This window comes from Anser brachyrhynchus, assembly GCF_964034855.1.
Source record: "Anser brachyrhynchus genome assembly, chromosome: 2".
Taxonomy (NCBI): domain Eukaryota; kingdom Metazoa; phylum Chordata; class Aves; order Anseriformes; family Anatidae; genus Anser; species Anser brachyrhynchus.
This window is the reverse complement of record NC_137695.1, coordinates 134,103,678-134,129,716: the sequence shown is the minus strand read 5'-3', so window position 1 is coordinate 134,129,716 and position 26,039 is coordinate 134,103,678. Positions and strand designations below refer to the sequence as shown.

Here is a 26,039-nt window from a genome sequence, read left to right as displayed (position 1 = left end):
TATCATTTGTGGTTTACCTTTAAAAAAACAGCAAGACTTGCCTAATCAATCCAGAGTTAAACCTTCATCTTAGTCTCTTGCAGATCTGTGCCCCAGCCTCTCTCCTAATGGGCGATATCATAGAATCATAGAATGACCTGGGTTGGAAGGGACCTCAAGGATCACCTAATTCCAACCCCACTGCCATAGGCAAGGATGCCACCCACTAGACCAGGTTGCTCAGGGCCTCTTCTAACCTGAACACCTCCAGGGACAGGGCATCCACAACCTCTCTGGGTAACCTGTGCCAGTGCTTCACCACTCTCTGAGTGAAGAATTTCCTTCTAACCTCTAATCTAAATCTCCCCTCTTTTACTTTAAATCCATTCCCCTTTGTCCTATCATCATCTACCCGAGTAAAGAGTCCTTCTTCATCCTTTTTATTATTGAAAGGCTGCGATAAGGTCACCCTGGAGCCTTCTCTTCTGTAGGCTGAACAGCCCCAGCTCTCTCAGCCTGTCTTCGTATGAGAGGTGCTACAGCCCCTTGATCATTTTTGTGGCCCTCCACTGACCCACTCTAAGAGCTCTGAACAGAGGTCGCTCTGCTCTTAAATGTGCTCAGATTGAGAACAGAATGGTTCAGGTCTCCTGAATATTGTTGTGCTACATGGCAGAGTCATAGCTGTGCTGACTGCTCCTTATCCCCATGTAGCTAGAGGCTATGCTCATTCTTCACTGTGTGCAGTTCTGGGCACCACAGTACAAAAAGGACATTAAACTCTTGGAGAGTGTCCAGAGGAGGGCGACGAAGATGGTGAAGGGCCTAGAGGGGAAGACATATGAGGAGCGGCTGAGGGCACTGGGCCTGTTCAGCCTGGAGAAGAGGAGGCTGAGGGGGGACCTCATCGCAGTCTACAACTTCCTCGCGAGGGGGAGTGGAGAGGCAGGTGACCTATTCTCCGTTATCACCAGTGACGGGACCCATGGGAACGGTGTTAAGCTGAGGCAGGGGAAGTTTAGGCTAGACACTGGGAAGAGGTTCTTTGCCAAAAGGGTGGCTGCACACTGGAACAGGCTCCCCAGTGAAGTAGTCACTGCACCAAGCCTGTCTGAATTTAAGAAGTGATTGGACTGTGCACTTACTCACATGGTCTTAAATTTTGGGTAGACCTGTGTGGTGCGGTGCCAGGAGTTGGACTTGATGATCCTTATGGGTCCCTTCCAACTCGGGATATTCTCTGATTCTATGATTCTTGTGCTGGGGGCCCCAGACCTGCACGCAGCACTCCTGGTGGGACCTCACCAGGGCTGAGTCAAGGGGGACAACCACCTCCCTCAACCTGCTGGTCTCTTGTCTTTTAAGTGCACACTGCCAACTCATGTTGATATCTGGTAACCCTGATCAAGGACCTCTATTTGAAGTCGTCCCATCCCCATCCCGTCCCGTTTCCCCCCCCACACACACTCCCCCCAGCACAGAGACAGACCTGAATATCTTTTGTTTTTTTTTGTTTTTTTTTTTGGTAGCGTACTAAGTACTTACTAAGTATACTAAGTAGTGTACACAGTACTTAGTGTTGCCTTTGCACATCCTGAAAGTGGACATATACCTACCAGTATATGCTGTCTGCTCATGGCAAATACCAGAAGCTGAAAGGTGCCTTTTAATGACTTACAGGCAGATCATACCCTTTATGAAGTGAATTAATTCTGATGCTGACTTTGGTATCCAGGTAATTTGCCAAGATAACAAGACCTTTAGATCTCCAGGACTTTTCTGATTAAGGTACAATGTTAGAGTTGGCTGCTGAGGTATGTGACATAGGAAACTTACTTTACCTGTTATACTGAAGTGGCATGACAGTGATGAGGACCAACATCATGTTCTAATTTACCATCATTCAAGAACATTATAATTGCTATGACCTTGCACTGGGACCCAGTGTTCTCAGTATTTTTGGTAGTATGTAAGTAAGAGACAGGAAAAATTCTTCCCACTCAAACCTTACAAATAATTTGGTGTTTTACAGTATTTAGAGAGCACTAAACAATAAAACCCACAGAAAACACGACCTTATCTTCCACAGGAAACTATTTTCGATTTTGAGTAATTACTTGGAAAACAAGTTCTTGCATACATGTTCCGGTGAAAATTTTCCACAATAGTAAGCAGGTAAGTGAATATATAATGGCTGTGTTCTAATTATTACTGATTAAAGAATTAAAAAGTATGTTTTTTGAAAGTGACTTCTAAACTCAGTTGTCAAGAAAATACTACATTAGTTGAAATGATAAAAAACAGCTTTTAATTAATGTTCTCCACTGTTTACTTTGTTCAGTAACAGATTTTTAGAGACGTAATTAAACCTACTTTAATTAAGAAAACTTTTGCATCTTAATATACACTGTATGGATAACTGCTTGTATTGTATTTAAAGAGCAAGACTTATATATACATTAAAAAAAAAAAAAGAATTAGTGCTCTGACTACAACATTTACAGTAGCCAAATCGTAAAAAGTATTACTTTTAAATGAAAAATTACTCCCAGAGTATATGAAAAAAATGAGTTCGTATGAGGTCAAGTACTATGCTGTTTCAATCAAAACAGAATTAAATGTTAGTTTATAACCAAAACAGTTGTCTTTTTTCAGCATTCAGGCTAGTGCTGCCAATTCTCATAATTTTAACTCCAATCTTTTAAGAACCATTATATTTTTAAGGTCATGACTACTGTAATCATTTGATGAAACTTACTTCTGTGTATTACTTCTTGCATTTCTGGTTCACACAGACCTGGAGAAAACTGTGAAAGAGTAATACAAGCATGGCAAGGACTGAAGTCAGGAGGCAAAGGAAGAAAACCTGAGTAGATCTACCTTAAAGGCTGTTACAGGTTAGTTTGTAATTTCCACAATGATGCTATATGTCTACAAATGATATAATTTCATTTTTTTCAGTAACATGGGAGTTTAACTTTGCTGATTATGTTCAAATGTTGTTAAAAAATTCAAAACCTTTCTGAGAAAATATATTTAAATAATAGGAGAAGAGCATTTGGAAATATAATAATAATCAAGTAAGTCTCTTACTAATGTAATAATGTAATATATTTAATATATTCTCACTTTCCACTTTACTCTTACTTTATAGAACATGCACTATTTCCAGTTAAGTGGTTCAGTCTTGGCCAAAATACTGTAGATGGCACTGCAGAGCATATGATTTTTTTTTTCCTAATTTAAGTCATTCCTTTATTGTTCCTTTATTGTTCTTATTACTGCCCAGTAGGTATAGGCATAAATAGAAAATGCTTCCTGCAATTTCAGGATCTTTTCAAGGATCATTTCAGAATGTAGCTATTTAGTTCAAATCATGTGACATGTAGTACAAAGCACAACTGATTAAAAGGTTCATATAGTCAAAAATCTCTTTTATCTCAACTGTGGATCGCCGTGCCTCTCACAGCTGTACAACCATACCTAGTCATCCTTTGCATACTTCTTATTATTAATTAGCATTAATGCTTGTTATAACAAAGATATTTTTTACAGAATTATGCCAGCTTTTGGACTTCAGAACAAAAGGGATTGCTATGAGCCTGTCTATGTCCAGATTAAAGGGTAAAAGACTCAGTTTACACAGTCATCTCTCAATAACATCCCAAGCAATTACACTGTGAGCTGGATACTTTCTAAACATACTGGGTTCTGAATGTACAATACACAGAAAACTGCAACCCAGGACTAGCTATGAATGTTTTTAATTCTTTCAAGTGTTAGATGTGCATAGTGTACCAGGTTTACCTGAAAAGCTCAGTGGATGTCCAAGGAGAGAGACATCAAGTCAACAAACCCAGGGCCAGGAACAGGATTTCATCAGTGGTGGTTTAAACTAATCTACTTTTACTTTACACTGAAGTGGCCAAGGACCACATATATATACTCCTTGTAGACAAGGCAGCAACTTGTCCCTTAAAAATCTCTATATTGCTGGGCATCTTACCAATCACAGCTGTGAAATAATTGCGTAGACACAGGCTCCTTTCCTGAACTCATTTGCCTTTCTCCCAACAAGCTTCAAGTGCTAACAACATAGACAGAGGAATCGCGAGTCTCGGGCCTGAGATGACATACTAATATATCCATTTTATAATGGAATAGACAAAACAGAGAGGCAGTATTTTAGACCCTTTGAAGACTACTGCAAAGTAATGAATGAGGTGTTGTATTTTCTACAGGATACTGCACTGAATCCACTTCTGAAAAATACTGTCTAATAGAGATTATGTTATAAGCATAGTGTTAATGGTTTAAAACCCAGATACAGAGTGCTTCACTGTCTTGAAAGTCAGCCTTACATTGATTAAATAAGCATAATTTACTTATCTTATCAAAGAGAAATTACAAGGTATACTTGATCACATTTTGTAAGTATTCACAAGGGAAGAAGATTTTTGATGGTAGGTTTTTTAATCTGAAAGACAAAAGGATAATGAACTCCAACAGCAAGTGAAGGAAAAACTACACAAATTAAAACCAGTCAGCAAATGATAACTATAGAAGGAAACATGGCTAGGATAACTAACCACTGAAATATATCTCTGGGGAGGAGGGATGGGGAGTTGATACTCTATAACCTTAAATCTTTGAGATTAGATTTTTTTTTTAAGAGATATGTTGTCACCCAACCACAAAGTTCCAAATTTGATGCACAAATTTCCAAATAAAATACCATATCTTGTGTTATGAAGAAAAGCTAGATAATAATAAAGGTTCTCTGCTGTCATTAAAAAAAAAATCTTTGAATTTTCTAGTGCTGATAATAAACCTGTACTTCTATCATTATTAAAAATATATATATATATTTTCCTCTTCCTTGAATAAAACATTTCACAGGTTTTTCTGGAAAGAAGATTCCAGATATAGCCAATGAGGGAGGAAAAAAAAAAAACTCAAATATATATTTTTAAGAAATCAGGCAGTTCAAGACATTTTTGCACAACTGTTTTATGCAAAGCCAAGAGCTAAGAGGAGAAAATCTAACTCCAAAATGTTAAGCTCCTCCTGCCTCCTATGATGTCCTGTTTAGTTCATTTTTTGTATTCAGCTGTAGTAAGGCATTGTTCCTTATAGTCCTAGGCATTAGTCCTTATAGAAAGACTATTCAAGATTTTGGACAGGTAAAGATTTCTAGCCAACATGGTGCATCATGCTTACTTCTATATCATGAAATAATGGTGGCCAATCAGCCTGCATTTTGAAGAAAATATAAAGCAGTTTGGGGACATTAAGACATTCCTATTTTTATACAGATGGCATGACCAGAGCATCCTCATTATATCAGACTTTCCTGCAATTATGGTACCCTTACCTCAGTACTGTTGTCTAGAGAACCAGTATTTTGTGATTAAGTCCAAGAATGAAAGGAGTGACTAAGTTTTATATCATTTTCATATTCTTCCCTGCACCAGATGCAAAATCACAGGCTATTCTGTCCCCAAGAAGTTTTAATTCCATAAGTCAGCTGATTTCTGGTCTCATACGTCTATTTGAGTTTGTGTATTTAAAAAAGATGTTACCAAATAATTTTTGAACAGCTGGGAAAACATGAGAAAATTACTCTCCTGGAGCATAGTCCAAAACAATATTAAATGCTGCACTATATTTTACAACTTTTTAGCGTATTCCTTATTTAATTCCTCTTAATCAAATCCTAAAGGTCTTTTCCACAAAGACCCAGGGAAATAAATACCCATTTCCAAACTGGGAGATAAATAGTCATAGAAGTTATTCATCTTCAGTGAGCCTGCTAAAGTACTTATTCAAAGGAAATGGGAAGCAACTGGACATACACCATTTGATGAGCAGTGCAGAACTGGGATAGTTCTACGGAATTATCTTTCTCTGTCAATTTAATCTCAAAAAGAACACAGTCATGTGAAGAGTACTATGATGGTAGCAGCATCTGTGCCACATGTTTCGACAGTATGATTAGGGAGAGACAAAAGAAAGATCAATTTTTAATTTCAATTAATTTTCAAATTTTAATTCAGGACTATTTTCTATTTTACTGTGTCAGGCCATGAAAAATACAATGTGGATACAATTTTATTTTTTTCTAAAGTGGCATCTGTTTATTACTTTTTGTAATTTTTGTAATACTACAAGTTAGCTACGCCAAACTACATGCAAAATGCAAAATGCCTTTTGCAGCTTATGCGTACTTAAATTTGGGGAAGATAAACTACTTTTTTGTTATACAAACAGTTTGTTGATATTTACCAAGTATTTTTTTCATTACAAAGATGTTGTGAAAGAAGTTGTACTTTGACCCTCTGTACAAATAGCGTTTACTGTCAAGACCCTGCTAAGGTGATAGGCCAAGTGTTATCAACTCTTGCAGGGCAAAGCCTTAGGAAACACAGATATTGAACACATGAATAGATAATGCCATTTATCTAGTAGCAGATCACTGGAAAATAACATTTCAGACCACTGCTATATGAGTTAGGCTCTCCTCCCTCCTCTCTGTTCTGTGTATCAATTTGCATTGACTGACCTTCTTTTACTGTTTTACTGGACATCCAAGGGGCAAAGTTCCCAGGTCCTGCTATGGTCCTGCTATACAGGCAAAGAAAACCTCTTATTTTAATTTTTTACTTCAGTCTCCAATTCATATGTTGAAAATGAAGGAAAGGAACACAGAAAGTCATGGGATAAAAGGGTAAGGATGAAAAAAAAATAAAAAAGCAGAATTCATTAAAATAGGATTTAGTTTTTGGTAAAATACTGGTAAAGGAAGTAACTTGAAGCAGCAGAAGAAAGGAAGCTAGCAGATGAGAGAAGGAGGTGAAGAAAGAATCAAGATGATTGTAACAGAAACATTTTGAAGGGGAATCATTTGTGTGATGTTAAGAGCAGAAAAAGTAAGCTACAATGGATGAGGTGTGAAATGACAGAGGACCTGAAGGTCCTTGGATTCTGGAAGACTCTGAAAGTTTATGTAGCTGGAAATGGTAAATGTAGAAAAAATCTGCATGTACAGGTCAATAAGGAAAATGAGGATTAAGTCAAATATCTCCAGACTGCATGCCTTTGGTGATATAATCCAAGGTGACAGAGACAAGGAGAAAGAGAGATCAGAAATTTAGGTTTAGCCCTGTTGATCCTAAACCAAATTGAAAATATTCCTTCCATAACTTTAGCAAGTTACATACTGGCACATGACTAGAAATAAATGGAAAATCCAAGGTACCTAACATATGAGTTAGCACAGAATCCCTCAGAGAAGGCTTTTCTGGCTCTTTGCTGACCCCTTCAATCAGAAATGATATGAATAATGCCAGTGTTTTACCCATCACAACACTACTTTGTCTAGATATGTGAAAATAGTTTTATTTTGTCTGGAGTACAAAATACTATTTTTAAATGCAAAAGCAACAGGCAGCATGTGGCAGACATTATAGAAAACAATGGTGTAGAACATTTCCCAAAATAAAACCACATGTAATAGCTGTGTGTGAGTTAAGTCAGAATTACAGTTTTACATAAATGGAATTATTTTCCTCCTTTTTCCCATTGTTTTGTATTGCAGCACTTTGCAAAACATTGCAATGAATTTTTACAGAGTAATTTTGGCATTACAATTACTCTAACCTTTATTAAATGTTACAAAAGAAATGTCAAAAAAGATGTCATGATCAGTTCATTTAAATATTGGTTTAGTTAGGAAATTGCACAGAATCAAAGGGCAGGCAATAGGATAAAGAGGCGAAGAGACAAAAGACCCTGAAAGATTGATGTGGGCATATTTAAATAATAATAATAATAAAAGAATAACACGATCCCCTAAAAGACCTCCAACAGATTTATACATAATTCCACACAATCAGTTATAAAATAGAGGTATTTCAATTCTCTTTGATCGTTCATCTAAGAAACTAGGTACTGTGTCAAGGCAAAATAGCCTTTCCTTCTCTACTAATAGTCTTATACATCCATCTCACCACAGAAATGAGGTGTGCTTTTTTTTTTTTTTTTAACAAAGCAGAAATATTGCAAAGACAGAGGGGTTCCTTTTATCTAAGTAGGTGACACAAAGAGTTCCAGGAAATTATGAATGGCTGCATTTGTTCATACATGGAAAGACACTATGTGTTTTGTAGGTGACTTTGTTTAAAGTAAAAGGGGAGAAAACAAATAAAAATATAGCTGTAATTCATTCAACCTGTAATTAGTTGAACTTCCTCTCTCTGTAAATACCTCCACCTCCCATTACCTCACGGCAAGACCACTTCTCACTGATTGGCAGAAAGATTCCTTGCACTTAGAAGGGTGGTGGTTTATTTTCAAAGACAAGCAAAGCAGACAGGCACCAAACATCTCCATGTAGTTACATGCTCTACACAAGCACACCCATCTAATGAAAGGAAGTCATTTCCACTACTTACATGGAAAACAACAGTGCTGGAAAAGTATAAGCAGTAGGCATAGATACAATAGAAACAATAGTGTAGTAACACAGAGTGGATTTCAGCCCAAAGCAGTTCAGCACAGTTACCAAAAGCTCAGCCAAAGAACACAATAGTCCTGGAACTCATGTGATGGGATTGCTGCCTACAGACCACAAGTATTTTGGTTCAATCTCTAGTTGTCGTCATGCACAGAGTGCTCCAACAGAGTTCAAGGAATCATTTATGAACTGAAAGTTAAGCATATGTTCATCTGCCTTCACAGAGCGGACCAGAGTGTTTGGTGCTTCTCATGCTTGAGCCCAGCATGAAATCAGGCACTGAACAGATGCCTGCACTGCGTGCCTTCATTCCCACCCATTTATTGAATGAAAGAAAGAACGTTCCTCAAAGCAGACACCAGAATGCCTCTACTAAGTAACCAAAACACCCTGGGAAAGTCCTTACTAAACGTGTTTTCTAAAATACCAGCACTATGGCAAATGGTTACCTGTTCAGTTTATGCAAGTTATTCTGTCACTAAAGTCTAAAGATATTTACTTGGGAATCCATTTGCTCAGTTTCACTAACCCTGCTTAGAAGATCTCCGTGCAAAACACCTTTAAAGCTGCAAAGGTAACCAAGAACATTTTGAAAAAGGAGCACTGTGAAAAGCAGCTTATAGTACAGAAAAACAATTATTTTGTTTATTTTTGCCTCTTGCAGTTTAACAGATATTTGTACATTATTTGAATTTTCATCCATGAACTCATCCTCTCTCTCTTTATAAAGTCTTGTGTTGGTGTCACAGTCTCATACATGCGACAGTTCTTTTGAGGCTGATGATTGCTGTCTCATTACAAAATTTTCTCCATTCAAAACAAATGATTAGCAGTCTGTTACAAAAGTGTTTCAAGTGATTTAGCATAGCTTTTTCAAAACAAGGCAGCTGAAATACCAGGTAATGATTTGAAACCTACATCATACTTCCACAGTGTGTCTTTGACTGGCATTTTTAGCTTCACTAAAAGGAACCAAAATAGCCATGTTATGCAAAGCCTGTCTCTTCAGCTGGTAAGGTAGCATTAATTGAATTCTCTGTATTTTTGGAGTAGCAAAGAACAAGGATACAATGGAGGAAACATAGCAGAGAAACAGTGGGTCATTCTCAGTGATATTGGATACATACATATGATACAACTGTTACACATTTTTTCTTCCCCATTACACACTCTTTATGTGCTATAATTTGACCTATGGAAGGGCCTAGAAAATGTCTGTTCATGGCTTTGCTTTTAACTTGTGGTGTGACTTCTGGCTGATTTTCTTCTGTTCCCATTTCTATGTTAAGCCTGTTTTGATTTTGGTCTTTATTAAGAATCTAAACCTAAATCTAAACAGGAGCTGTTACTCATTACGGGTTCAGGCTTTCTCATGACAGTAGAAACATCTTGCTGTTGCTGTCTCCACAATCAGAAAAATAATCCTTTAAATAATTCTGTAATGCTATTCATTAGGGTGGTTTAAGTGCTTATTGCATTGTTTCATGTATTTTCTACAACAATAGTAACATAAAAGCTCAACATTTGAAGTTTAGTCACTTATTAGTTAAATATAAACATGACTGAGCCCTAGTAAGCCAGAGGGACAGGCCACCAGTACCTTTCTTTCAGTATCAGACTTTAACAGTGAATACAGCTTCATTTCTTGTGACTTTCAGGGCTGGAAGTATGAACCAGGACCCTAAAACAGAGAAACATAGTCCTGCAGCTAATAAGCTTTCTTAATTGTAGGTGAAAGATAGTACGTGAAGAATTGCTTTTGGTCAGGCAAGTGGATAGCAGAGCTACCTTCTCTGGCTGCACCATGTACAGATGTTCCATTGCAACATGATTGGAGCAGGGCAGTTTCCTGGATTTATTTTGTGGAAAAAAAATAATAATAAAAAAAATGCCTTGACACTGACAGGTGAGAGGCTTCTGAAAGTCCTCATATTAAAAATGGTTTGGATTGAAGACAGCCTACCTTTGCTTCATACGTCTGCTTGCAGTTTGTTATATACATATTTTATGTTGTCTTTGTAAGCCTGACTATTCTGTTTGCTGCTCTCTGTACATCAGGGGAACTCCCTGACAGCAACAGAGCACACGTGCATCCAGGAGATAGTTCTGAAATACAGTTTGGGAGACAAAGAAAAAAGTCTGCAGGGACCAGCAGCCTGGCCTCTGCGATGATGGAAAGGCAGACAAACCTACAGAGTTAGAAGAGATTACTTGGTTTGCAGAAGGGTGCTGGACTGGACTGCTAGCCTGAAGGAAGTTGGCATTCCAAATGTTCAAAGGAGATTTAAGTTTCATGGTCTGAAGACCTCAACTTTCTCTTATTCAGAAGGGATTTTTTGCTAGTGAAGCCCAGAAATGCTGACTGCAAAACCTTTTAATCTTCTCATATTAAGGAAAAAGCTATGGACAGATTCACCTCAAGGTTCTGACTTTCACTGAAATAAACTATAACTGTAGAAAATGTTGATGATTGTAGGTCTTTGGTTCTTGTGCTTGCTTCTAGGAAGAAATCAAAGGAATGTTTATTTAGAGTTGAGTATAATTCATATGACACAGCAGTTCATCTGTTCGTTTCTTTCCTTTTTTTTTTCCATTTGGATTGGTACACTGTTTCTTAACATCTCTTGGTTTCTTGAAGACAGCATGCATATGACCATTGCCTACCTCTTCAGTAGATTAGATCAAAGTTTTAAAGTTATATACAGTATTTAAATCAAATCTTGACCCACATAATCTCTTTGCTTTCTCTTCTGAATAAATAAAATCAATATTATTATTATAAACAAAATATTACTACTGTTGCAGTGAAATTATTCTACCATGCACAAATGCAGTCTCTATTTCTATTTCTTTCAATACTTTGGTTTCTACAGAAAAAGGCCTGACAAAATCATTGTACAGTATATACTGTACTAATAAAAAACACTATTTTTTTTTTAATTCACATGATGAAAACTTGACATTAGCAGGTTTTTTTATTATTTTTTATTTTTTTTTAACACTGACCTTTCCAAGGATATTCTTAGTTTCTTTTAAACTAAGTGAACCATAATACTATGATTTTGCAAAGCCTATATACTTCACAAAATTCTGCTGCATCTTGTCTTCAGTGGTAAGTATATAATGAAGACATATTTCTAAATAACAGTTGTTTGTTGACAGGCAGCTAAATACTTTCAGTATAGTATTTTATTAAGGTGTTTTGCTGAATGTTTTTAACTATACAGAATATTTAAAGACATTTAAACAGTATATCTTGTAAAGTTTTGAGGTATTTTCCTGGCCTGTCCAAAACATCACATCATCTCCAGCCTTCAAACATTGACCAGCAACATTTCTGAGTGGGGGCTAATAGACACAGTTAAGTCTCAAGCCATTGTTATTATGGAATTAGTATTCTGCTTTACAAAAAGGATATTTAAATCCAGGAACAAATTTCTGACCTAATATGAATTTCCTTCATTGATCTGAATACTCTGGTCAAATATTGACATCAATGCAGAGAGAAGAGGACAGTCAATGAGAAATGCAAAGTTTCTCAATTGAACTTTCTGCATCTGTTTAAAAAGGTCAGTGCAGTAAGCTTGCGGGTAATCAGCGACAAGCAGTTCAGTTGTGATGTCAATACTGTACCACAGATCTGTTGGAGGAGCTCTGCTCTTTTGGTAGGCAGACCAAATCCTCAGCTACAGCAGACTGAGATATTAGCAGTAAATCCTTCTGGAGACCAGCTGCATGCCCGCACCATTCCAGATCGCCTGAAATTTTTTTGTCTCTAACACAGACGTAAAAATGACTAAAGATCCCCATTCCTTAACTCTTCAAGCTATTTCACAGATGATTTTTAAGTGTTTTCATGCATGTTTAGGGTCAGAAAAATGACTATTGAGGTAGGAGAGAATATCTTTTGTCCAGAAGAAATTTGAATTTTCCCTAAGAATTGAGATCTCAAAGGCAGTAAGGTATTATCATTGCAACAGATAAGCTTAATTGAAAAATACATTATAAATAAGTAAATAAATAAATTTGACATGAAGATATGCTAAGATTCCAAGCAAGAGATGCCTGTAACTGATCACTGAGCAGATGAATTTCCTATTTATGGGGTGTATGTATAGACCTTCCCATTATTACAAACTCCATAATTTATATTTTTCCAATAAATGTTAGCAAAGAAAGAGTATAAGCAGCTTTACATTTTAAACAGTGTTTTTTGTACACTAGAGAAGAATGATTTAGCAATAAAGAAATATATTACTTTTTCTTCAGGTGAGTCACAGTCATATATTAAGACATGCCACTTGGACTGAAAAAGCTTATTTAAATACTTCAGTTCTGCTAGAAACAGAATTCTCAAGGGAAATGTTTTTCTTCTGATAAGGGCTACACACTTGTTATGCTGATGTGTTAATAAATCTAGGTCTGGCATACTCTAAAATTTTTAATTATATTTTTGATCAGAATATGTCACAGAATTTTGAGCTGAACACCTCTATTATTCTGGGTTTAATATGTGTCCTGCTAATATGATAAATTAAGTATCTGTGGAAGCAAAAAGTCTGGTGTTTTAACTCTAAGTAAGTAGTCCAACTCAAAATTCAAGTTTCTGGCCAACAATAGACATGAAAGTTTAAAATCAGTGAATGAAAGAATAGATTATAGGATGTGATGAATTATCTGAGAAGATTTTTTTCAGAATAGTTTCGTATAACAGAGGGAACTGTGTGAACCTGACCTCAAGCTGTCTCAATTTTCTGTGAAAGTGCTGGCAACCCACAATGCACTGTTCATCTGCCCCACAGGCTTTCCACCAGATGGTGATGCAAAGGGCACTAGTTTTCCTAATCCACATTGCAGCATGCATTTTGTCAGTACAGCTTGTCACTAGATGGCTGAAAGCATCCCATGAAGCTATCTGAGCATACATGTGCTCAGAAAGAAAACAAGAATGTGGCAGCTGGGTGCTAATACAAATGCTAGAACTAGTGATTTCAGAATAAATGTGGACTTGAAGTTACAGTGCAAATGTATTTTCCATTGCCAAATGGAGAAACAAAAACTGATTGTAAATACTCACACGATTTCTGCAACAACTAAGCAGAAATAAAGATGATATTTCCATGCAACTGAGAAAGGGTATGCTTACAAAACAGTCAATATGAAAATATAGTAAATTAGAATTACAGCACAGTCACACCCGGATAAACTTGGGTTAGCAGAGCAGACTCTTACCAAACTCTCTTTCTGAAGTTAGGGAAGATTTTATTTTTGTGTATTAACACTGAGTCAGCTTTCCCCACATGCTTTCTTCCTCTGTAAAATGCACTGAAGGGAAAACATAGTCATAAGCTAGAAAGTCTTCCACATCAAGTCTATGAGAAATTGAGAGAAAATTTGTGACCGTAACTAATTTTCCAAAGTCTTAATGTCCTCTTCTAATATCCATGTCATATTGCAAACCCAGTTAAGTCTAACTTATTGAGCATGAGACTCATATGACTGATGCTCACATCTTATGGGACTACAGTTCCCCTCTGAAACCTGACATAACTCTGTCTCTTGTGCAAGAAGATGGTAATATTGGAGTGACAGCAAAATGCTAAGCACTTCCCTCCATTATAGCATCAAAAAAAAAAAAAAAAAACAGAGTAAGCTTACAGGAGATCTAATTAGAAGCAGAGAAAGCAAAAAGTGGAGTTTGCATGATCCAGTCTTGGGTCCCAGAGGGTCCATGTAAGAGTTTTGTCTGTCACCCACTATTCACTCCTCTAGCTGCCCCTCACCTTCTCTCTTTCCATCCAGTGTGAAAAGTACTGCAACAGAAGAGATACCCTTTCACCATATGGCAATGTAAATAGTGGGGTTTATGTCTGTATATTTTTTAAATTCTTCTTTGCTAAAGGAATATATACCTATATGAATGCATACATACAGATAATTTTGCAATTCTTCAACAGTTTTGCTTTTCAGGATAACATTTACTTAGAGAAGTGGAGGAAATAAGGACCATAAATCTCTCTTCCACAATCTAGAGTCTTTGCCATCCTCTTCTGCAGTAACTCTTGCTCAGTATTCAGCAGTTCAAGTCAGTTGAGACATCAGCTCCACAGTGAGAATGCTATTAATGACTTGCTTAACAAACACAAAAAAAGGCAGTCTCCCTGCAGACATCTAGTAGCCGTTGGCTTAAAAAGGACATTATATATGTCTATATTCTTTGTTAGTTTGTATATATAAAGTGTGTAAATTTCATCCAAAATTTAGTAAGTAATTCATACTTACCAATCTTCAAGAAAACCAAATTTAACATCTATGTGAAATGTCCCTTGTGAACAACAGGAGGGCAGTAGGAACAATTTAGAAATTTAATTTAGTGGGGATTTCTGCTATAAGAAGGTGAGGGAAGAGGTAAGGGATGGAGAGAGGCAGAAAAGAGTCTTACAGGAGGTGGTTCAGGACACCTTAAAACACTCTTGCTGACTTTTGTTCCTCAGATGGAGGCAAAGTAACCTCACAAGGAAAAAGTATGCTCTTTAGGGGACACTTCTGAAAGCTTATTGGGAAAAAAAAAAAAAAAAAAGGCAATAAAGCAATAAAAAGGCAAAGGCCTTAAAACTGATACGGATTTACCTCTTACAAAGGTACTTATAGTCAGATACATGTTTAGGACAGAAGTGTTTATAGATGATGTATGTATTCCCTCCATGGCTGTACAGATTTTTGTATGTGGTTGGAAAATCCAATAGTATAAATGATGGTGAGCTGGAAAGTTTGTATTGCTTTTTTAATTACACCAATTAATAATTCAACAGAATGAGTTTCATCCTAAAAGGACAGCTGCCCTAAATTACAACTCACTGATGTCTCTGACACAGCCCAGCATTTGCTGTCAAGTTAAAAAACAATAAAAACTGCCAACAAACCAACCCTGAACTATCAGAGATATTGTGCCCACACCTGTGGAGGGTACTATATCCAGGCTGGAGCTATTCCTGTTACCCAGCAACTCATCAATCTCTTTCTCCCTGACAAAACATTTAACCTGTGTTTTTTTCACAATAGGTTCTAAAACAGGCAATTAGACAACAGGATGTTTTCCTCAGATTGATGCATTATGTACTAAGACACAACTGACCTTCAAGGTATGAGAAATACCAGAAAACAGCTCTTGAAATACTGAAATGAACTCGGATACTAGAAAGGATGCCTTCAACCCCCTATCTTGCCCCTGTAAGTAGTAGATGACTGTGTTCCTTCCTTCCCACACACTGTGAACTGAAAGTAGTATTTAACATTATAACTAAAGTTAAACTGGACTTCAGGGCAATATAAGATTTATTTTGGCTGCTGACAGTCTTTAAGTTGAGAACTGGACTTCTGGTTTTCCATTGAAAGGTTTTTAGATTGCACGCATAATGAAAGATATTAAGTAGAATGAATCATTTGTTTTTTCATCATTATTGATATTTTAAATTGTGGACACAGAAATACCAGTATGGGTAAGGAATAGCAACTGGAAGAACACATGGTTAGACATATGCACTTCTGTTATCCTCTTAACAACAGAGTGTCAGGTTTGGGGAATATGATTTTAAGTTATGTTCCAGGCAATCTGTGTGACCTAGCATTAAATGGTATACAAAGCTGCTGGCTTTTAGACTCCAGCCACTCACTAACTCTTCCTCTTGAGAGTGGTGGACAGATGGCAGTTTCCCTCCCAACTCTCTTCTTGAGGGACACAAGGGTAGAAGCTAGGCTTTCTTTCTAGCTTTGTCACTCCAAGTCTCCATCTGACTGTGCGATGTTCGAGGTTCAAGACCACCTGATGAAACTGAACAGGAACAATTCTATGGGGCATGACGACATGCATCTCAGGGTCCTGAGCGAATGGGCTGATGTAGTTGCCAAGCCTCACTCCATCATATTTGAAAAGTCCTGACAGTCAGGTGAAGTCCCTGGTGACTAGAAAAATGGAACAGTCACTCACATTTTTAATAAAGGTAGAAAGGAAGATGTGGGGAACTACAGACTGGTGAGCCTCACCTCTGTGCCTTGGAAGATCATGGTATAGATCCTCCTGGAAGCAATTTCAAGGCACATATAATAAAAATAAATAATCCAAGACAGCCAGCATGGGTTCACCAAACGCAAATCATGTCTGACCAGTCTGGTGGCCTTCTATGATGGAGTGACTGTATCAGCTGACAAAGGAAGACTGACCTATGTCATCTACCTGGACTTCTGCAAGGCCTTTGACATGGTCCCACATGGCATCCTGGTCTGCACATTGGAGTTGTATGGATTTGATGGGTGGATCATTGAGTGGATAAAGAGTTGGCTTGAAGGTCACAATCAGAAAGTAGTGGTCAATGGCTCTATGTCCAGGTGGAGGATGGTGATGAGTGGTGTCCCTCAGGAGTCTGTCTTGGGACTGGTACTTTTTAATATTGTTATCAGTGACGTAAACAGTGGGATCAAGTGCACCCTCAGCAAGTTTGCAGATGACACCAAGCTGAGTGGTGCAGTTAATACAACAGAAGGAAGGGATGCCATTCAAAGGGACCTGGACAAGCTTGAGAAGGGGCCCACATTAACCTAATGAAGTTCAACAAGTCCAAGTGCAAGGTGCTGCACCTGGGTCGGGGCAATCCCAGACATGAGTACAGACTGGGAGAAGAACTCATTGACAGCAACCATGCATAGAAGGACTTGGGAGTTCTGGCGGATGAAAAGCTTGGGCTGCATCAAAAGAGTGGCCAGCAGGTCAAGGGAGGTGATTGTCCCCCTCTGCTCTGCCCTTGTGAGGCCCCACTTCGAGTGCTGCATCCAGGTCTGAAGCCCACAGCACAAGAACGATGTGAAGCTGTTAGAGGGGGTCCAGAGGATGGCCAGAGAGATGATCAGAGGGCTGGAGCACCTCTCCTATGACATAAGGCTGAGAGAGCTGGGGCTGTTCAACATGTAGAAGAGAAGACCAGGTTAGGTGAGGCCCTGGGTAACCTGATCTAGTGGGTGGCATTCCTGCTTATAGCAGGGAAGTTGGAACTAGATGATCTTTGAGGTCTCTTCCAACCTGAGCCATTCTATGATATGGTATTCTATGATAAGAAAAAGTCCTGCCTATGGCAGAGGCGTTGCAAATAGATGATATTTAAGGTCCCTTCCAACCTAAACCATTCCATGACTTTATGAAAAGTGCTTTTATTTTCACACTAGGAACAGTGTGAAACAGTTAACAACAGAGTTAAAACTTCATCTGGCTGTTAACATGACTTTTGTGAAGAGGGATTGTCATTATGATGTTTTAGAGTGCTTCAGGGGTGCAGAATGTGATCAAGATGTTATGAATTGGTGTTTCTAGTTGAAAACCAGTAAGAGTCATACACATTGTACAAATGATTCTGATGCCATCTAGTAAGTGGCATAAGAATAAATTGGATGAGCACAGAACTATCTTTTTTGAGCCAAAAATAATAATTTTGTGCCAAGTTGAGTTTTTATGAATAATTTCCATTAGATATGATGGAATTAATTTGTACATAAGGCCTGACTTTTGAAGTAGTTATTTCCAGTTGTATTTATTACTTTGTAGCTGCATTTAATTACAGGCTGATTTTGGAGAATTCAAAAGTCTAATGACCTGATTTTCTGAAGAAAGCTGACTGTCAAGGCAAGATACAAAATGAAGGTGAAACTTACGGGCTGGAATTTCAATCCAGAGTACTTAAAATCTTCTCCTAGGAACAACTACCAAATGTTCTACACCTAGACTGAAAATCTATTGTGGGCCCAAGCTCACATATAAACAACAGAAGTACTGTTTATACAGGAGGTTTTGGTGTATACAGTATCCAGCAGGTTTTGGTGTCTATCCTTACCCCACCACTTTCCCCCACAAAAGCTTGTTTTAAAGCTGGCACAAGCACTTTTAGTGTCATAACACTCATATTTAGCAATTACTCTGTGGAAAAGCCATTCAAATGATGGTCTAGTTTCTTTCAGACCAACAGTTGGCACAGCTGCAGTGGTGGTTCTTACTCAAGAATGCTCTCTTTCATTAAGCAGACATCACACAATTGTGAGAATATTGTCCCTTTAAATGCTTCCTCACATAAAATGTTGGATTCATGACACTAGGAGGAATCCTGGTGTTGGTCCAATTTTACTTCTCAAGACTTCCCACCTGTACTCTCCTTGAAGCTGTGTCATTACAGTATCACATATGTTCTTCCTTCAAAGTTGGTTGATTTAGAGGCCAACAGAGCAGGCACCATGCTAGTTAGTATCCCAATCCTTTCAATATAAAAAGCTTCAAACTACTCATAGCAGGAGGTCATACAAAAATCCAAGCCCATTTCTGGATAACAAGAATGAAAAAAAAAAAAAAACTAACAAAAAAAATGTAAGACCCCTTATAATCCTGATTCTCTGCAAAGTGACTGTATAATTTCGGGGGGCCTAAGAGTCATGAGATCATTATGTAGATCTTCATTCTTCACTCAGTCATGAAAAGTTAGCATGAAACAACTCTGCGAGTTGAAAACCAGGACTTTCACTGAGGCTGTTTTCTTTGACTGTTGTAGAGGCCAAAATTAGATCTCTTCCTTCTCTTCTCCTCTGAGATTTGCTTTAATTTCCCAGTTCAGAGAGGCTTTGGATCCAAAGATCTCCATCCCCTTGGATCTCCATCCCTTTCGAGAAGTCAAAGGCAGGAAGTTATCAGTGCTCTGCACTGTCAGGTGCACATAGGCTCATTTTGTACTTTAAGGATCATGGTGCATTGACCTTGGCCAGTAGAAAAGTGTCCACAAAGCCACTTGTTCACTCCCCCTGCACCCAGGATGGGGGTTGAAAAAAAAAAAAAAAAAAAAGCAAGAAAACTTGTGGGTAAAGATAAGACAGTTTAATGACAGTTTAATAGGTGAGTAACTTGGTCTAGTGGATGGTGTCCCTGCCCATGGCAGGGAGGGTTGGAATGAGATGACCTTTAAGGTCCCTTTGAACCCAGACCATTACATGATTTTGTGAGGTGAAGGAAAACAAGGGAAGGAAATAGCTCCCTCCCACAGGTAGACTGCTGCCCAGCTAGTCTCTGAACAACAGCCACCTTGGATGCTAACCTTCTTCTTCTTCCCCTACCTGTTTTATTGCTGAGCATGAGATTATATGGCTGGGGTATCCCTTTGGTCAGCTTGGGTCAGCTGTCCTTGCGGTGTCTCTTTCCAGCATCTTACCAACCCCTAGCCTGATCACTACAGGGGCGGAATGGGAAAAAGAAAGAGCCCTCATGCTGTGCAAGCACTATTCAAATGCAAAACAATGGTGTGTTATCTGTTTTTTAGAGACAAATACAAAACACAGTACCATATGGTGGCTATGAAGAAAGTTAACTCCATCCCAGCCAAAACCAGTACAAGAATACAGATTCACATTATGTTCACATCATCTAATCTATTTGACCACAGCAGAGGACCATATCTTACGCTCCTCTCCTTCCCTTTCCTAGGCCTAATGACATTTATTCCCAAATGTTTCTTTTCAACAGATCTGCTGTCTGTATATACCTGATCAGTGTGTATGTATTTGCATGTGTGTAAATATATGTTTAGTGGGTTCTTTTCCTTCAGATAGTTTAGGTGATCTGAATGCATGATAGAGGAAAGAGTAAGATTATCTCATTCATTAACAACTCACAGCTGTACTGGATAGAGTATAATGTGAAACTGCGCGCTATGTTGCTCTTCTTGAGTTGGCTGTCACAATATATGACTGAAAAGAGATGGGGTCTGGTTAGGAAGGCTGTGGGGAGAAAGAAAATACGCTGAGGAATAATCCTCAGGGAACCAGAACTAGAAGGCAGTTAAAACCTTAAAGATAATCATGAGTGATGAAAACTATTTTATGCTTAGGAAGTCACCGACAAGGCAATGATTTGCAGGTTCTAAAGAATCTGTCTTTTGTGATGTGCAGAACTGTGCTTCACTTGAAAGGGCACCAAACCTGTTTTCTTTACTATTGTTTTTAATAAAAGAATGGCTTGGTTAATTGAAGCACTTTGTAAGGTATTCAGAAAATTATTATCCCTGCTGCTTTTAATAATGTATTAAAATTGTTCTCAGAGTAACTAAATGTTTGGAAAAAATATACAGATTACCTTTTTTTTTTTTTTTTTTCTCCTACGGTGGGGGAATGGAGGGGGGAGGAGTAAAAAAAGAGTGAGAAATCTAAATAGGTCATAGTGCAAGAGGTAGAAGAAGTAGGAAGAAAAATAAGATTGTCAAGTAGAAATAATTAACAGCTGCATGCTGGTCTACAGAAAAAAAAAACAGAGTGGGCAAAATGGTTAATCTAGGAGGCCTGCTAGGAGAATAAAGAGAACAGTGCAATGAGATGACTGCTGGCTTTCACTGCAGTCCCAAGCTTCTTATGGAACAATTTAACTTAAATAGCAGCTATGTGATGTATGTTCTGTTCATATTTGCCTTCTTTTGCTGATTGACTCAATTCATGTCTTCATTTCACCAAACCAGGGCTAATTTCTCCATAAAACAATACCTCCTGCACTATTCTGTCCTTTAAAGTGTGTCAAAGAAAATGAGAAAATAATTGTATGAAATTTAATGTTTAGCTTTGGCTAAACTCAGAGCAAAATCTGTTCTGTGTTACAACCTTCTTAATTCAATAAACTCCATTAAGAGGCATGGAAACTTGATTCTGCTTCCACTGCTAACACTGAAGTATGTTGGGATTAAGTCTATGGCAACTGGTGATAATACACTTGTTTATAACTTGAACATTACTGCTCAGCTGCAAAGAGCCTTCACATTTCACCATTTTATACTGAACATGCCAGAAGGGACCAGGAGCTACCTCAGCTTTTGGTGCATCCCAGTGGAGATTTTAAATAGACGATAATTCCCAAGCACAGCAAACCCTCCCCCATTTTGGTTTCTGACTGCAAATTGGGAATACCTTTGTATTCACAACAGTACTGTCACCACAAAACAGGCCATCTGATGGAAGCAATAATGAATTCTGAAATTCATTTGTTGCAGGTATTTGCGTGTCATCAAACCATTTAAGTTTTTTTTTTTGTGTGTGTGTGTGTCAGTCACTGTAAGTTAATTTTTACTAGAACTGGTACTGTGACATTTAGGTTTTGTAGTCTTTCTTAAATTCTTAAAGCAGGTCTTGGTGTTGTTTTGTTTGTTTGTTTTAACCGATTTATTTTTGTATTCACCTATTTTCATCTCTAGGGCATGCTATCTCACTTTGTTCAGTTTTTATTATGAAATAAATGTTCCCTTTATAATGTCTTCAGTCCTCACATAATGCACAGAGAGGCTTTGTAGGACTGATTGTTCAGATGAGGGTAAGAGTTGTATTGGTTTGAGGTGGAGTTTTCATCATAGAGGTATCAGGTCATTTTTAAACTGAGCACTGGCAAAACTTGCCCAAACACAACATGCAGTGAGTTTTCTGTAGAATATTGCATTGTATTTCATAAAACTAAAACTTTCATAAATAAAGCAAAAGTTTGGGGGATAGTTCTGGGGAAAAGCAAAAACATTCTGGTGATGTAAACACTAATGAGACTTGAGTTTTATGTACAAGAGGGAAATGACAGTAGGATACTACTACCATTATGTCTGAATGACTGTATTGTGGCAACCACAATTTACGGAATAATGTAAGTATTTATGCAAATGTCAGTGACTGAGCTAACTACTGCATAAACAAAATGAAGTTTCCTTTACTTCTATCATCAAAGCTGCCTAAGCCACATCCACATATTTATTTTTAATTACATGAATGTTAATATTCTCAGTGTTGACCACTGTGGATTGTCGTGATTGCTGGGTTTATTCATAATTAAAATCAACATTATCATTGGTAAACAAACTGATCAGATTTTTTTCCTTTAAAACAAATAATACTTCTTACCAAATTAAAATAATTAGAAAGTAGCTTTTGTTTGGATTTAGACTACACAGTACTCATAAATTTCAGAGTTCATAAAAAGATGCCCTTTAAATACCGGTAACACTTAACCTCAGATAAAAATTTACTTGATATAATTAGAGATCCCTATTTACAAAACTTCATAAAGTTACTCTATAAAATATTCCAGAACTGTAGTAAGATGATATAATTCCCTAATAATGAAACATACTTTTTAGTACCTTGATACTCTACTATTCTCTTTGCCCTTCTCTTTTTATATATTCAAAGTTGACTTTCTCCTGAATGAATACAAAATAATCCTGATTACTCAATCCTTTTTTCAATTATTTAGTCATTTACGATCTAATTTCAGTTACTACATTATTTTATAATCCCTTCACGACTGTGTGATTTAATTTATACACTGCTACACAAAATATATTTCCACAAACCATGGACAATAAAATTTTATCAAATAATGAAATGTGTTAAGAAACAATTCTCTACAAATAATTCAGTTAATTACCTAGAGAGCCCACAACCATAAACAGCAATGTTTTCCTCCAAGAGTTTAAGACTTTAGTTTACCTTTTTCTCCTACATATTTTTAAAATGCTATTGATGGTAAAGAATTTTTTTTAAATACCTCAACTGTATTTCTAAACCAAGTTGAATGCAGACAGAATTTAAAAGTCCAGTACACATATTAAATGAGCTCATTAGTTTAGGATTAGGCCAACCATTCATCTTGTTAACTCTCCCCTTGTATGGGGGGTTTTGGTGATGTAATTATTTCAGGCCTTGAGTGAAATTCAGTGTAAAAAGAATGAAATCTATGACCAAAAGATCATCATTAATAATAATAATATAGTAGATATCCTTGATACAGAATGAAAAAGGAGCTACCAGCAGAACCACTAAATCTCCAGTCAAAGTAATCCTTGCTCCATATGTTGGGAGGACAAGGACAGCCAGGATGGTAAAGTGGTGAACCTGAAGTTCACATCAATTGACAGTCATTTCACTGGATCTGACAGCTAGTGTTGCTTTCAGGTGGCTCCACAGGAAGGGATGGAGAAGTAAGGCCTCTCTGGAGCTCAAAACCTGTCTTTTAGAAAGAAAGAAAGAAAGAGAGAGAGAGAGAGAAAGAAAAAGAAAGAAAGAAAGAAAGAAAGAAAAGAAAGAAAGAAAGAAAGAAAGAAAGAAAGAAAGAAAGAAAGAAAAAGAAAGAAAGAAAGAAAGAAAGAAAAAGAAAGAAAGAAAGAAAAAGAAAAAGAAAGAAAAAGAAAGAAAGAAAAAGAAAGAAAGAAAAAGAAAGAAAGAAAGAAAGAGAAAGAAAGAAAGAGAAAGAAAGAAAGAAAGAGAGAAAGAAAGAAAGAGAGAAAGAAAGAAAGAGAGAAAGAGAGAGAGAAAGAAAGAAAGAAAGAAAGAGAGAAAGAAAGAAAGAAAGAAAGAAAAATTGTGCTTCTATTCATAGTGTTAACCACAGTGGGCAGTAGCTTGAGATGAAGAAAATGTGTGGGTGGGAAGCAGAAATATAAGGAGAGGGGTTTCAGCACAGATGAGATCTGCCAAGAGTCCTAGAAATTACCTTTTTAGCTCCACTGCAGGGAAAATTAGAGCTTATGCTTGAAATTTTGGATTTGTGAACTTATCAAAGGCAACAAGGGAAGTCAGAGTAAAATAGGAATCAAGAATCAGGAAACTGCAGGCTTCGAGTCCATTCTCTTGCTCTAAATGTCAGCTTCTTGCAGTGTATGTCTGTGTGTGGAAGCAATTTCTATTGGTTATTCTGCTGAGATTTTACCCTTGAGAGGAATGGCTGAACAGTTCAGAAAAGACAACAGAACCTTGGCAAGCAGCTCAATAATTGTGTCCTGTCTGAGTCACTGAAGGTTTGATAAGAACTCACTGAACACTAAGGATGGCTTTGTGCCAGGCTATAAATACACTTTAGAAACATTTAAAACCATTCAGAATCAACTACTAAGTTTTACAAGGATGGATAGCAGAACAGCCCTTACAATAACATTATTTTCTCCTTGTCATAAAGTGCATAAGACAGAATATTCATATTCTTGCCTCTCAAAGCATTATAATGGTACACTCCAAATGTGGTTGAAATTACTTTTCCCACATACGTTGCTACCTAAACTAAAATGCCTATGATTAATCACTACTACCTTTCTTCTGGCATTAATTAAAAGCATGATGAGAGGAAAGAGCAGAGATAGGAATATTAATTTCAAGTAAAAAAAAAAATATCAATTTCAGGTAGAGATGCTGTTAAGGAGAAAAGCAGAAGAGTTTTTGGATCCATTAAGTATTTGACATGTTAATCACCAAAATTCTACATTTAACTGCCAGATACAATTAAAGTGCTATCAGCAGTCACTTTGAGCAATTTCTACAGCAAAAGAAGATGAAGTGTCAGCAGCTAGAAAGGATGTAAGTTACCATGTCAATCACTGGAAAGGATGAAACAGTTCATAAGATGAGGAATGTAATTTAGATGGATTCTAGATAGAACACTGAAATAAATAATGATGTTGATTTATAACTTTTAAACCAAAACAAAAATAATTTTCCATATGCAAATGTGGTAGAAGTACTAAGTACTACTCAAAAAATCTGCACATTATTTTGAAAACTATCTAACATACTCGTGCCTTTGTGACATAATATTGATATTAAACTTTAGGTATTAAGGTAAAAAAGGTATTAAGATTTTTTGTAAGCTTATGCTGATCTCCACTATCTCCTTTTTGTGTGTTTTTGTTGTTGCCATTGTTTTTCTTTCCTATATTCATACCTGAAGTCTTTTATATCTTGTCTCCTTAGCCTGTCTCCACCATGTGGTAACCCAGTTTCCACTCCTGTTACTTTAAATGAAAAGCCCAACTTTGTTTCTTGGGTCAGAATCAGGCAGATTGTATTTAGATATATCCAGACATTAAAACTAAGATGATCTACATTTTCCTAGAAAGCCTCTCAGCTCAACACGTCTTTCCAAGAAATATCTGAACTGCTACAAAACTTGTTCTATTTTACTTACCCTAACTGTGTCAGTTTGGAGCCCAAAATAAACATAACCCAATCATAAACCATCCTATGACATCTACTCATACTGCACTCCTAATAATCAACTTGCAAATCTCTAGAGCAAAATGCGGAAAAAAATTTCAAATCATGTTACATTTCCCTAGCCAGAGAAATCCCTGCTGGCTCCACATCTGAAAAAAATCAAACAGGCATATTGTTTCTTCCAAAGTCAATGTTAATATACGAATGCAGAAGATGAGCCAAGGGTTTTTTTGTGTTGTTTTTTTGTTTATTTCCCCCCCCCCCTTTTTTTTAATATATTTCTAAATGAGAACAGTATACAAAGAATTCACTGTTTCTGGTGAACCTAAGAGATCTGCAATCATAGATGTGGAAGACAAATTTAGAGAGATCCAAAATCATAGATGTGGAAGACAAATCAAGAGATATATGCATTCCATAGGAAAACTGAATTTCAAGAGACACGTGAAATGTGGGGAGGCAGCTGCCAGCATTTAAATTTCTCAGCTTGAAATTTAGAAATACAGGGTTGATCTCT

At 37.2% G+C, this 26,039-nt stretch overlaps 1 long non-coding RNA gene across 1 annotated transcript in view; it reads left to right on the top strand.

The window, feature by feature from the left end:
- LOC308190374 overlaps window positions 1-26,039 on the top strand; it is a 64,004-nt gene that overhangs the window by 6,981 nt on the left and 30,984 nt on the right. Inside the window, exons 2-3 of the long non-coding RNA XR_013947136.1 lie at window positions 2,775-2,876; window positions 15,557-15,724. This is a non-coding gene — a long non-coding RNA (uncharacterized lncRNA). The remainder of the gene's footprint in view (window positions 1-2,774; window positions 2,877-15,556; window positions 15,725-26,039) is intronic.